Raw genomic sequence first — 14,703 nt, forward strand, 5'->3', positions numbered from 1 at the left:
AGTAAAGAGGATTACTCTCCCCAACCTGGGTGAGTCTCATCCAAGGTGGCAAAGGCCTGAGGAGAGCAAAAGTCTGAGTAAGAATTCACCTTCAGTCTGCCTGACTGTCTTAGAGCCAGGACATGGGTCTCCTCCTGCCTTTACTGGGACTTAGATTGGTGCAGGACTGGAACATACACCATCAGTTCTCTGTCTCTAGGGCCATTGACTGCATACCTTCAGATTTCTCAGCTTCCATTATCACGTAAGGCAATTCCTTATAGTAAATCTCTTTTCCTATTTCTGTATGTGTATGCATGTGTGTGTGCCAAATTGCTTCAGTCTTGTCTGACTCTTTGTAATACTATGGACTGCAGCCTGCCAGAATCCTCTGTCCATGGGATTCTTTAGGTAAGAATACTGGAGTGGGTTGCCATGCCCTCCTCCAGGGGATCTTCCTCACTCTGGGGATTGAACCTATGTTTCTTATGTCTCCTGCATTGGCAGGCAGGTTCTTAACCACAAGCACCACCTCGGAAGCCCCTTTATATGTATATATACTTATATATGTGTATGCCATTGATTCTGTTTCCCTGGAGAATCCAGTCTGATAAAGATTTCATTGAGCTGGGCTTTGGAAACTGACAAAGTTTTTCTAGTTTTGCACACCTCTCTCTAGCATTCACACAGGCATCCCTGACCAGGTGGGAGCTGCAGGATTCATCTTTGATCAGACCTGTGAGCTGAATTAGGCACACATTATAATTGTAAGATTTTATCAAGGGATAAGGTGTCCCCTTTATGGGTGATGTCTCTTTTCTGAATCACCATTAAGGAATGGCTAAAAAAAAAAATTCCAAATCAACATTGTTTTGTAAAATCTAAAATATGTACCAACACAAATTTCTTTTTCCCCAGTTAACATCAAAAGGCCCGAATTTAGGAAAGTTCAGTTTTTTTTGATGGAAGTCTCCCTGAAATGTGTTATATCTTCTTTTACTTTCTTTGATGGAGTACACTGAGGAAACTCTTAACAATTCTTGATTCGGGCTCACTGTAGTGAACATAATTTATATTATTTAGCACTAAGTTAGGATGCTGTCACTGTAGGGTATCTGTATATTAGTGCAGAATAAAATAATTGCTATTTATATTTATTGTAGTGTTGGTCATACTTACAGGGCTTCCCTGACGGCTCAGAAGGTAAAGAATCCTCCTGCAGTGCAGGAGACACAGGTTTGACCCCTGGGTTGGGAAGATCCTCTGGAGAAGGAAATGGCAACCCACTCCAGTATTCTTGCCTGAAGAATTCCATGGACAGGGGAGCATGGCCAGCTGCAAAGAGTTGGACATGACTGCGCGACTAACACTCTCATTATCTGGTCATACTTAGTGTATGTAGTAAATGAAGTTCCTTCACAAGTGATCAAGATTGCTATGCAGAATTGTTATCATTTTGTCTCATTCCTGTCTTTTCCTTCCTTATAAAGCTGTCAGGTATTACTCCTTGCTTTCCTACATGAGCCAGTCTTCTTTTAAATATATATTTTAATTTTTATTTTTACTTTATTTTACTTTACAATACTGTATTGGTTTTGCCATACATTGACATGAATCCACCAGGGGTGTACATGAGCTCCCAAACATGAACCCCCCCTCCCACCTCCCACCCTATATCATCTCTCTGGATCATCCCTGTGCACCAGCCCCAAGCATCCTGTATTGAACATAGACTGGTGATTCGTTTCTTACATGATAGTATACACGTTTCAATGCCATTCTCCCAAATCATCCCACCCTCTCCCTCTCCCTCTGAGTCCAAAAGTCCGTTATACACATCTGTGTCTTTTTTCCTGTCTTGCATACAGGGTCGTCATTGCCATCTTCCTAAATTCCATATATATGTGTTAGTATACTGTATTGGTGTTTTTCTTTCTGGCTTACTTCACTCTGTATAATTGGCTCCAGTTTCATCCATCTCATCAGAACTGATTCAAATGAATTCTTTTTAACGGCTGAGTAATACTCCATTGTGTATATGTACCACAGCTTTCTTATCCATTCATCTGCTGATGGACATCTAGGTTGTTTCCATGTCCTGGCTATTATAAACAGTGCTGCGATGAACATTGGGGTACATGTGTCTCTTTCAATTCTGGTTTCCTCAGTGTGTATGCCCAGCAATGGGATTGCTGGGTCATAAGGTAGTTCTATTTGCAATTTTTTAAGGAATCTCCACACTGTTCTCCATAGTGGCTGTACTAGTTTGCATTCCCATCAACAGTGTAGGAGGGTTCCCTTTTCTCCACACCCTCTCCAGCATTTATTGCTTGCAGATTTTTGGATAGCAGCCATTCTGACTGGTGTGAAGTGGTACCTCATTGTGGTTTTGATTTGCATTTCTCTAATAATGAGTGACGCTGAGCATCTTTTCACGTGTTTGTTAGCCATCCGTATGTCTTCTTTGGAGAAATGTCTATTTAGTTCTTTAGCCCATTTTTTGATTGGGTCGTTTATTTTTCTGGAATTGAGCTGCATAAGTTGCTTGCATATTTTTGAGATTAGTTGTTTGTCAGTTGCTTCGTTTGCTATTATTTTCTCCCATTCAGAAGGCTGTCTTTTCACCTTGTTTATATTTTCCTTTGTTGTGCAGAACCTTTTAATTTTAATTATATCCCATTTATTTATTTTTGCTTTTATTTCCAATATTCTGGGAGGTGGATCATAGAGGATCCTGCTGTGATTTATGTCTGAGAGTGTTTTGCCTATGTTCTCCTCTAGGAGTTTTATAGTTTCTGGTCTTATGTTTTGATCTTTAATCCATTTTGAGTTTATTTCTGTGTGTGGTGTTAGAAAGTGATCTAGTTTCATTCTTTTACAAGTGGTTGACCAGTTATCCCAGCACCACTTGTTAAAGAGATTGTCTTTCTTCCATTGTATATTCTTGCCTCCTTTGTCAAAGATAAGGTGTCCATATGTGTGTGGCTTTATCTCTGGGATTTCTATTTTGTTCCATTGATCTATATGTCTGTCTTTGTGCCAGTACCATAATGTCTTGATGACTGTGGCTTTGTAGTAGAGCCTGAAGTCAGGCAAGTTGATTCCTCCAGTTCCATTCTTCTTTCTCAAGATTGCTTTGGGTATTTGAGGTTGTTTGTATTTCCACACAAATCTTGAAATTGTTTGTTCTAGTTCTGTGAAAAATATGGCTGGTAGCTTGATAGGGATTGCATTGAATCTGTAGATTGCTTTGGGTAGTATACTCATTTTCACTATATTTATTCTTCCGATCCATGAACATGGTATATTTCTCCATCTATTAGTGTCCTCTTCGATTTCTTTCATCAGTGTTTTATAGTTTTCTATATATAGGTCTTTAGTTTCTTTAGGTAGATCTATTCCTATTATTCTTTTCGTTGCAATGGTGAATGGAATTGTTTCCTTAATTTCTGTTTCTACTTTCTCATTATTAGTGTATAGGAATGCAAGAGATTTCTCTGTGTTGATTTTATATCCTGCAACTTTACTATATTCATTGATGAGTTCTAGTAATTTTCTGGTGGAGTCTTAAGGGTTTTCCATGTAGAGGATCATGTCATCTGCAAACAGTGAGAGTTTTACTTCTTCTTTTCCAATTTGGATTCCTTTTCTTTCTTTTTCTGCTCTGATTGCTGTGGCCAAAACTTCCAGAACTATGTTGAATAGTAGCAGTGAAAGTGGGCACCTTTGTCTTGTTCCTGACTTTAGGGGAAATGCTTTCAATTTTTCACCATTGAGGATAATGTTTGCTGTGGGTTTGTCATATATAGCTTTTATTATGTTGAGGTATGTTCCTTCTATTCCTGCTTTCTGGAGAGTTTTTATTATAAATGGATGTTGAATTTTATCAAAGGCCTTCTCTGCATCTATTGAGATAATCATATGACTTTTATTTTTCAATTTGTTAATGTGGTGAGCCAATCTTTAAGAAAAGTTATTCCCCACCCTTTAGAACATCAGATCCAACAGGAGCAAATTTACTCCCAAGGGACATTTGGCAAAGTATGATGACATTTTTATTGTTACAATTTGAAAGGGATACTGGTATCTAGTGGGTAGAGGTCATGTTACTAAATCTCTTACAATGTACAAGATAGACTTTCAGAACAAAGAATTATCTGCATTAAAAAGTCAATAGGGCCCAGGTTTAGAAACACTGTTCTAGAACTGTGGGAAAGTGAGTAGGCTCTAAAGGAGGATCCAGAAGCTTTGTCTAAGATTAAAAAATACGATCCGTGTTTGTTCATGGCTATTGGTAAGGTCAGGGGCCAGTTTTATTTTTAAGAATGTCAGGTTGCTTTGTTTCTCTCTCGGTTCTTATTTTGTCACAATGAAATTTGAAATGACAGACTAAAGGGTTTAACACAACAGAGAAGTTACAGCTCAGGTAGATCTTTATTTAAACAGACACTCCCTAGACATGGGAACAAGCCAACCCAAAGAGTCATCTCTAATCTCTTTTGTCTTCCCCCGCTTTTTATACTTGCTGCACCTTCCTTTTGGTTGTGCCCTGTGCAAAATAGGGCTTGTACCTACCACCAATCAAGAAAGGAAAGGCAAATGGGGATACGCCCAAGGCCTATTGACAGTTGCAAGTTATATACCAGTGGGTTCTGTTGTGTATGTCTTCCCATAATTCAGTCTATTATAATCAGATGTATCTATGTGTAGAATACTTATGAACCCTTAATGTTCTCCTAGCTGCCTAAGGTTCTTTGAGGAAGTCCCTGTGGTTAGTTGGTATCCACTGTGTGCTTAGGGTGCATGTGTAGGAGTTGGAAAGTCTCTGTGGTTATTTTGTAGCATATCTGTGTGCTCTCCTGGGTGTGTCTGGGATGGCATTTACAGATCAGTTTGCATCCTTCCAGGCTAGGACACCCCCCATTGCTCATGCCTAACTTCCTACCTAATAAGAACAAAAGTATTCTCATGGATTGAAATTCTTTGACCTCAATTTGAGTAAGCCATTAGTATTTGCCCTTGAACTAAGGTATTTAACACTTCTGTGCACACGCAAACCATTTTCATTTAAGAAATATTAGCTCACAGTTTTTTTCTCTTCCATAGTGATTTGGCTCAAACACTATTGCTATCTGAAAAAATTATCACTGATATCAATATTGTAGTATGTAGTATTTTTAAGAGACTTTCACGTTTCTCTTCCAGATCATTTTTTTGGTAATAGTGACCTTATTGTTTAAATCATCAGACACGATTTTCTGCTCTGATTTGATAGAATTAGAAAAATTTGTGGCCAACTGATCCCCTGCCCCCTACTTTTTAAAAACAACATTCTTTGGGGATACATGATTTTGGCCAGAAAAAGGGTAAAATGTCGATAGTGGCATAGCTCTTTTAAACGGAGATTCTGTTGAAAGTCAATCGATTAATTCCAATCTTGGCCTTCTTCAGCCCTTCTCATAGATTTTCCAGTAGTTAGAGGTCACTGACCCTGAAGAAGATCTCATTGCCTAAGATTTGGGGCTGCAAATCTCAAAAGTTCTGACTTTCTCACTTAATCGTCTCTATGTAGGAAATAATTTCTTTCAATTTTAGAATAAAGACAAACTCTGTTTTCTGAACTCTAAACCCAATGAAAGTTTATTCTGTTTTCACTAGACTAGGGAGAATATTTACTTAAAATGTAATTTTACATAAATATATGCATCATTTTTCTATAACAGGGTATATCTTACTATACATCTTCATATATAGCTATGCCTATGATAGGGAAATGCTTTCTTTTTTACAATGCATATTTGGCTGATTTGACTTAATTCCCATGCATTTTACCAATTATGTACATTTATTTAGTGCATAAAAAGTGTAACAATTAATATTGAAGTGTAAATGAGTATGCATGTTCTACCACTGTTTTATTCAAACGTGATGTGTCAAAATCAATTTGATATGAAATGCAGAGTGATAGATGAGAGTGAGAGATCAAGGTATGTACCATACAATATGGGATTCTGTCAATCTCCAAGCAGCATTTCAAAAGAAAAATATAATATTGTCTTTAATATAGAGTTTCTTGATGCACATTGAATTGACCAGATACTATTAATTGAGGGAATACATACTTTTAGAGTGGAAAACTGACCTATATAATTTGTGCATATAATTGTATCACTTTTCTTATTTGGATGAAAATTATACAAATCCTCAAATAAAAAAAAGGCAATAAAACTTCAGATAATTTTTCAACACTCTTGCTACTATATTTAATTTGATATTCTGCAATCATGTTTTCTAGTTTATATTCTTCTTTGGAAAGTTACTATTTAATTTTGCTTAAGTTTAAGGTTTCCAAAGGCTCTCCTTGGTGTTTTTATATATTAATTATTGTCATTTTAAAATAAAAAAGTATTCTTTATATGTCTGTGGTGACATTGCAACTTTAGAATAAGAAAAAAAATATTTTTGATTGTCCAGGTCTCAGAAATCATACTGTTTAATGATTTTATTGTTGAGTTCTCTAAGAAATAAGCAAAAGTAAGTGGAGAAAGAGTGAAAGGTTTTTTTGTGTATTATATCAGATTATGATTGCATATAAATAGAGTATTTTTTAACTGAGAAACTTTAAATTTTGGAAGAATTTCCAAAAGTGAACATGCAGGAAAGCATCAAAGGACAATGGACATAATTGATGGTCTTTTTGTAAGTCCTGTTTTGTAACGTTTTGGAGAGAAAAACAGAGATAGTGCATTATGGAAAAGTTTTTCTTAGAAAATTGCACTTATATCTGAAAAAGTTGTTATCCTAGGAAAGCATTAATCCTATTGAAGTATTCAGCTACATATATATCAGTTATATATATATATGTATACATATATATACAATTTTCCTGTAGTTGGAGAAATCTACTTTAAATGCATTTTTTTTTAACACTCGTACCATCTTTATATACTTTTCCTAAGAAGTCATAAATGAAGCATAAATGTTTTCTCTCGAACAAAGCTCTACCAGAACTAATAGTAAAGCTTTGTTTGGTGAATTAAATCTTTTTCTAAAGTGTCAAAATACAAAGTGCTGATATTCTAATGTGAGAATCAAAACGTTTAGTAATCATTTTGCTTTTGTATTTCATTTCCTAATACATATCTTTTTAACTACATTTTTTAACATAAAAGCAAACAGTCACTTTTATTAACTCTCCACTCTTAGCAAGTAAGATATACTTAACATTTAACATAGCTGGAAAGTATATATATGAAAATGTTGTGTTTCTATGACTGAATCCCTTCTTCTATTTATTCAAATGATTTAGAACTTTCTTCTTTTCTTGTTCCACTTAGATTTCACATCAGACACATAGTGGGAAAAAGCCAATCTCTTTTAATTTTCCCCCTCAGTACTATGGGACACATTCTCTGTGACAAATCCTGAGCCTGGATTTCCAGGCAGGGCTTATCAAAAGTTTAAGATTCACTCTAAAGAGTACAAATTTAGATGTCCCTATTCACATTAGCTGCAAACTTCAGAAAAATTTGCTCTGAGCTTCTCTAAGACGATGCTGAAATGCTGCATTATGAATTCCAAAATGAATTAATGAAGACCAACACTGGAGAGGAAATGTATATGTGTGTATATCACAGCTAACATAGCAACTGGAATACAAAGACTTTTTTTTTTCATATTTTGCCAGCCATAGCATAACCTTCCCACAGAGGAGGGGATTAACAGCCTGTCTCCTTTGGGGTAGGGGGGAGTATGAGACAAATAAAATGTAGAATCTGCAAATGGAGCTCTGAAATGATGTAGTTAACGTTACATATGTAGTCTATTATGGTAACTGGGAACATGTGTGTCATAACTTTGGGCAAACTAATTCTAAAAATGGCAGAGAAGAACAAAAACTGACCCTCAAATTCTGCTCAAATTGCATGATCCAAACAAGATGTACTGGTGGGAAAGATTTGATAGAATACTATTCTCTCCTGTCTACCACACCCACCTCTACCCTTTGCTCTCACTCCACGCTTCCCATCTTCTTATTTTTTTAGATCTATTTTTCATCTTTTCTTTTGGATGACTCATTTTCCCTATCATGCTGAAGTGCTTGTACATCTTTCAGACTTTGCTAGGTTTTTCTGACTCTGTGACTAGCTTTAAGTTTTCATAAACTTGAAATATTTCCTCAGAAAAAATAGTCAAGAAAATCCTCTGACTTTAGAACCTGAAAGAATACAGGAGACTGGAAGATAACAAAACTATTAGTTCTGAGGCGATACTGACCGTGCATTTGGCACCTTGATCCCTTACATCACTGGTTAAAGCTGCTGATACTGTTTGTGCTCAGGTTGTAGCTGTTCAATTGCTCAGTCGTATCTGACTCCTTGTGACACCATGAACTGCAGCATGCCAGGCTTTCCTGTCCTGCACTATTTCCTGGAGTTTGTTCAAACTCGTGTCCATCAAGTCTGTGATGCCATCCAGCCATCTCATCCTCTGTCGCCCCCTTCTCCTCCTGCACTAAATTTTCCCCAGCATCAAGGTCTTTTCCAATGAGTCAGCTGTTTGATTCAGGTAGCCAGAGTATTGGAGCTTCAGTTTCAGCATCAGTCCCTCCAGTGAATATTCAGGGTTGATTTCCTTTAGAAATGGTTGGTTTGATTTCCTTGCACTCCGAGGGACTCTCAAGAATCTTCTCTGTCATCACAATCTGAAAGCATCAGTTCTTTGGTGCTTTCTTTATGGTCCAACTTTCACATCTGTGCATGACTACTGGAAAGCTTTGATTACAAGGGCCTTTGTCAGCAAAATGATGTGCTCAGGCATTCAGAACTGTATCTGGAATGAGTCATTCAAGAGGGAATATAATAGAGAAAGAAGAATAAGTATAAATGTGAAAATGCTAGTTCAATCCCAGGTGAAGGAATTAGTAAGTTCAGAGTGAGAAATAAGTGATAGAAAGTTGGGACACGGAAAAGGATTAGACCAAGTTGCAAGAGAAAGATAGAACCAAGAGATTTAAAATGCAAATTGGAGAAAACATAGCAGATGGTAAACATTTAGGACACAGAGGTACTGATGGAATGAAGTTCTTTTGATATTTATCCAAATTTATTGACTTTTTTTGCGTTTCATATTTTTATTTTCATCTTGTTGATTTGATGATTTTTTTTTTGTTGTTTAATCTTTCATTTTCTTCAGCTCATTATTCAGCTTAGGATGTGAACATGTCTCGATACAACACACATCAAAAAATTATCATTTAAATCATTATTGGTGCTGTTGCAACCTGCTGGTGTTTTAACCTCAGCTTGTGGGGACTCCACTGCTATTTCCCGGGGTTCTAGAGCATCAGCACATAAACGGAGATGTTTTTAAATCAAGGTTAGGGTCGGGGGAGAATATAGGTTTGTAGTCTATTTATAGATGAAAAATTAAATGGATAGTGAGCACTTGGTATTATAGAATTGTTTACCTTATCAAATATTTCTTGGAAAGATGGAGAAGAATAGGGAAATCACCATCCTTCTTTCTTTTCTCGTTCTACTTCTACCCCAATAGCTTTTGCAGATACAGAAATTTACAGGATAAATGCCAGATAATACTTGCCAAAGAGGGAAAAAATAGAATTTCTAATTCTAAATCCAAATGGTTACTACTGCTTGCCAATCGTCTCTTTAAAACGTCTTTATGACATTCTTTCTCTTGCTCATTCTTGTAGCTAAGTGCAGGCCTCCTTAATTTCCCACTTGCCAGTTACATTGCATCTTGCTGCTACAATAGGTCCCATTACTCTCTTCTTTAGTTTTTCCTCATTTTAATTCCTTTTATGAATGTTTACCAGTTTAATATTCCTATGAAACTTCTAAAATGTAATACAATGGTATGTACTATATTGGCATAAAATGTCTCTAAAGTTTAAAAAAATTGCCAGATATTAATCAAATATTCTTAACTTGATGCTCAATGCCTTCTTTTAATATGGCTCTACGATATTTACAAACTTATCTCCACATATTTACTTATAGGTTCTCTTACTCTAGTAAAGTGGTTTCACTACTATCTGAATTCAATTGATAGTTTCCCATGCTGTGTCTTTACTTTCATGGTTCTAGGTCTAACAAAACTTTTTTCCCCATTATTATGTTCAGTGGCACCACGCTTTTCCAAGACCCTATGCTTGAAGATGTTTTCTCCAATTTTTCCACTTAGGTCATCACTCCTGAAATGTTTTTATATTTATACATATTGTGTGCCACACCAATTTTTATATTGTGGTACAATTCTCTTACGCAGCTTTATTTGAATCCATATTTTTATCTGCATCTGTATCTAATGTGTCGTTCTCAACTCTATTATTTGGTGCAAAATCCTCATATACACGATCTTGGTAAGATTTATCATTATAATCCTACTGCTTGTTGCTTGATGCGTTAAACCCTCAAATATCTGTTGCGTGAGTTAATAATATGCTTAAGAGTTTAACATTTGCGCATCTTATATGCATTCTCAGTATTTTCCCAGATGATTCTAGTTGCTTGCTCTTTATCAACACTGTCATTAATTCTTGATCGTCTAAATCTCCTTTTCAGAAAGACATTATCTGGAAGGTCACTTCGAAGTTCTATAATTATACTCAAGGTTGAGTCAGCTTTGTTGTATCTACAATAAACTTTATTTTTTCAAAAAAGAAAAAAAAAAGAAACTGATGAGAGCCTTGGAGAGGATTTCACAACTCTGTTTAGTAGTCTAGGAGAATATGCTACAGGGGAAATTAACTTATTATTCTTAGTTGTGTGTAATAAAAGAAACTGATCACTTTGATATCATATAGATAAAAGAAAATTGAAAAAGGTTAAGAAAATATCCATACCATTGTGGTCATACAGGATATTTGCACTAGTAGGTACTCATATTTGGACTAATGAATATTGGCTTGAATCAGCTGGATCAAAGCCACTCTACTTACATGAATTGTAACTATAAATATTATTAATGTTTTATAAATTATAACCATTTTGTCTTATTAAAAATATATTTGGGTTTTTGCTTGCCAAAATGGATGTTTTCAAAATGTTTTAAAAAATTAGGCAGTGTTGTATTTCATGTAAATTGATGACAAACTACTAATTTGGCCAATTTTGTTATTTACTTCACAGTTTACAAAATATTATAACTATTTAATTTTCCAAACAACCTTATGAGATGGGTGGAATTAACTTATTTTACATGTGACAAAATCAAATTATGATAAAGAATTTAGGTTTTTCAATACTCATAGCTAGCTGGGTTGCAGTGATATAAGATTTTGGATATTGGATTCTAAGCCAGTATCTTTCAAAATGCCATTCACTTTATAGCATGACACCATATATACTCAATAAATATTTGTTAATCAATGAATATTATTAAAAGCTCTCTTTTATAATATGATCTATCTATCACAAAATTATATTACTGAGTGAATATTGGTTGGTTAGTGTTAGTTGCTTAGTCTTGTCTGACTCTTTGTTACCCCATGGACTGCAGCTCGCCAGGCTTCTCTGCCCATGGAATTCTCCAAGCAAGAATACTGGAGTAGGTACCCATCCCCTTTTCAGGTGATCTTCTTGATGCAGGATCAAACCCAGGTCTCCTGCATTGCAGGCAGATTCTTTACTATTTGAGCCACCTGGGAAGCCCATTCATGGGTTAGATTTATGCAACAGTAATTCTACATTTTGAGAATCATGGTCTATGATTCTCAAAATGTAGAATTACCTCTTTTACCTCTATATAAATTGTCTGTGCTATATGACATACCTTTGAATGATTCAGATACAGACCCTCTTTGGATCCAGTGATCTCTCTACAGTTTTCACTGCTAATATTGAGAATACACAGTCTAGACAATGCGTAGCATTTTTACATGTGTATGATTCATAAATTCATAGATTTTACCAGATGTGATTTTGAATTTGTTTTTAAATGTTAAGTAACATGATTAATAAGTGATTCCTTATTTACTGTTCATTTGTGGCAATAATTTATTTATGGTCATCTCTGAATGCTTTCTTTACTTTTATATGTGTGTTTCATTTTGTAAAAGCAATGAAAACACTCTGGGCCATGCTTTTCAGCATGATTATTACACCTCACAGGTGGCTAAATCCATTTTAACTGCCTTTATCTCTGGATTCTGTAGCTCACCCACAGTTTTGACCATGGTAACTTTTAAACTGAGGGGTTTTATTGAATTTTAATTAAAGACAATGCTAAGACTGCTGCTTTAAATTTAGCAACCCCAAAAATGGTCTCCAGAGGGTAGCACAGAATGAGGGTCACAAATTACGCATTTAAGATATTGGTTAAATTCATAGTATGTTATAGGAGCTGGACTCTAAGTGAATAGTTAAGATGTAGTTATTTGTTATGATAATGATTCTTTATTTCTGTTAATACCAAGAAAATTAGTCTTTTAGTATTGTAGATTCCATATTTATAAAATGGAAATAAGAGATTTTTCAAGCACATGTATTTTATAGTTTTTTTCATAACATTTTTACAGTTAATAGGCATATATTTGCTTTATCTATGCTTAGAAGTACATTTTATTCATTAAGGCTATGAAAATTCTTTAGTTCTTATAGGTATTATCATTTTCAGATATGACGTTCCTCTCTTTCCAAAATAATACAATTTTCCAGATGCTAACATATTGATAGTTGTATTTGAATTATCTGTTGATTGAAATATTACATAGTCATAGTAAGGCTAGTGTAATTTAGCAGTAATGAACTTGTATTTTATCAAGCATGAGATATTCTACATACTTAAAAGAGTAAATATGTGTGAGAGACATACTCTTTTGTTAATCCATGGACTGTTTTGTTGTCAGTGACCCTGAAATAACATGCTTTTCAATGAGGAGTAGAGATGCTGAGAATTGCAGCTGTAGAAAATATATTATAGAACTGTCTCATTTTTTAGTGCTCAAAACCTTTTTTGTTAGCAGCATGGCCTAGAGGTTACATAGGAATCAGATAAACCTGGGTTCTAGTTTTGGCCCAGCATTACTTGCTGCATAACAAAAGACGAGTGAGTAATTTAACATCCCAAGATCAGTATTCTCATCTCTAAACTGGAGAGAGTAATGGCACCCACTCTAGTGGGTACCTGTGAAGACGAACTTACTTTATAGGTAGAACAATTAGCATATTTACTGGCACATACTGTGCACATACGGATGTTATTGTTATATCATTATTATTGTTGCTTTTCTTGTGCCATTAACCCCCTTAACCTCAGTATATGATAGTGTATTTCACTATAGTGAAAGGTGGCATATAGTCTCCTTATTCACTGAGATTGTCTGCTGCTGCTGCTAAGTTGCTTCAGTCGTGCCTGACTCTTCGCGACCCCATGGACTGCAGCCTTCCAGGCTCCTCCGTCCATGGGATTTTCCAGGCAAGAGTACTGGAGTGGGTTGCCATTGCCTTCTCTCTGAGATTGTCTACTGTGTGCTAAAAACATGAAAAAGTGAACAATTTAATTAATTAAATAAATTGACCTTCATTACTGTTTCCCTTATTATGTCCTATTCAAGGTTGTTTTGGAGGATTCCCTTGTGGCACAGATGGTAAAGAATCTGCCTCCAATGCAGGGGACCCAGGTTTAATCCCTGGGTTAGGAGGATCCCCTAGAGAAGGGATGGCAATCTGCTTCAGTGTTCTTGCCTAGAGAATTCCATGGACAGAGGAGCCTGGCAGGCTACAATCGATGGGGTCACAAAGAGTTAGACTCGACTGAGCAACTACACTTTCAAGGCTGTTTTGGATATAGTGAAACAAGCTGCAGCCTTTACATAATCCAGTAAATTATAACTCACTCAAATTTTAAGGCATGTGCCATATGATAATTTTAGGAAAGAGCAATAATGTGTTTAAAATTATTCTAGCAGTGAAAGAATGGAGTCTTTTCTGAGAACAAGGAAGGGTACTTATTTAAGAATCTAAACAATCTATAGGATCATCTTCCCTCACTGGACTGATACATTGCTCACATGGCTATTGCTTAAATGGTTTCAAGGTTTGTATTTGCAAAATATTCTAAGTTGATCTAAAATACCATCTGTGCTCACTCCTTACATACCTAGTTTGCTCATGGAGCTGGAGTGTGTGTGTGTATGTGTGAGTGCTAAATCTCTCAGTCATGTCTGGCTGTTTGAGATCCTATGGTTTTTGGCCTGCCAGGGTCCTCTGCCCATAGTATTCTCCAGGCAAGAATACTGGAGTGGGTTGCCATGCCCTCCTCCAGGGGATCTTCCTGACCCAGGGATTGAACCTGCCTCTCTTATGTCTACTTCATTGGCAGGTGGGTTCTTTACCACTAGCACCACCTGGGAAGCCCCATGGAGCTGGAGGTGCCACCAAATGGGTTTAAAACAGAAACAATTAGTTCTACAAACAAGGTGGAAGTGGGCTGATTCACTCTAGAACAAGCTCCCTCATTTTACAGTAGGTAAAACTCAGTGTAGACAGCGTTGTTAGGGCAGTGTGAAAGCTGTGCTTGAAGGAGGGCTGGTATTTCTGGGTCTACAGTATGCTGTGACAAGGCAGCATACAAGGGCTCATATCCCATCTGTTATGGTTATGCTCACATGCATCCGTCAGGACACAGGAGGGCACATAATCCAGCATCTAGGAAATGCATTGATTTGATGAATTAGGAGGAATGATCATTGACATCAAA

Source organism: Capra hircus, chromosome 2, assembly GCF_001704415.2.
Source record: "Capra hircus breed San Clemente chromosome 2, ASM170441v1, whole genome shotgun sequence".
Classification (NCBI taxonomy): Eukaryota; Metazoa; Chordata; class Mammalia; order Artiodactyla; family Bovidae; genus Capra; species Capra hircus.